Here is a 463-nt window from a genome sequence, read left to right on the forward strand (position 1 = left end):
GGCACTCCAAGCTATAAGTTTTCCTCTTAGCACTATTTTCATTGTATCCCATAAGTTTGGGTATGTTGTTTCTTCATTTTCATTAAATTCTAAAATGTCTTTAATTTCTTTCTTTATTTCTTCCTTGACCATATTATCATCAAGTAGAGTGTTCTTCAGCATCCACTTTTATGTAGGATTTCTATTATTTTTGTTGTTATTGAAGACCAGCCTTAGTCCATAATAATCTGATAGGATGCATGGGAATATTTCAATCTTCTTGTATCTGTTGAGGCCTGATTTGTGACCAATTATATGGTCAGTTTTGGAGAAGGTACTGTGAGGTGCTGAGAAGAAGGTATATTCTTTTGTTTTAGGATAAAATCTTCTATATATATCTGTTAAATCCACTTGGTTCATAACTTTGTAAGTTTCACTGTGTCTCTATTTATTATTTCCATGATCTGTGATTGATGTGAGTGAG

Source organism: Mastomys coucha, unplaced genomic scaffold, assembly GCF_008632895.1.
Source record: "Mastomys coucha isolate ucsf_1 unplaced genomic scaffold, UCSF_Mcou_1 pScaffold15, whole genome shotgun sequence".
Classification (NCBI taxonomy): domain Eukaryota; kingdom Metazoa; phylum Chordata; class Mammalia; order Rodentia; family Muridae; genus Mastomys; species Mastomys coucha.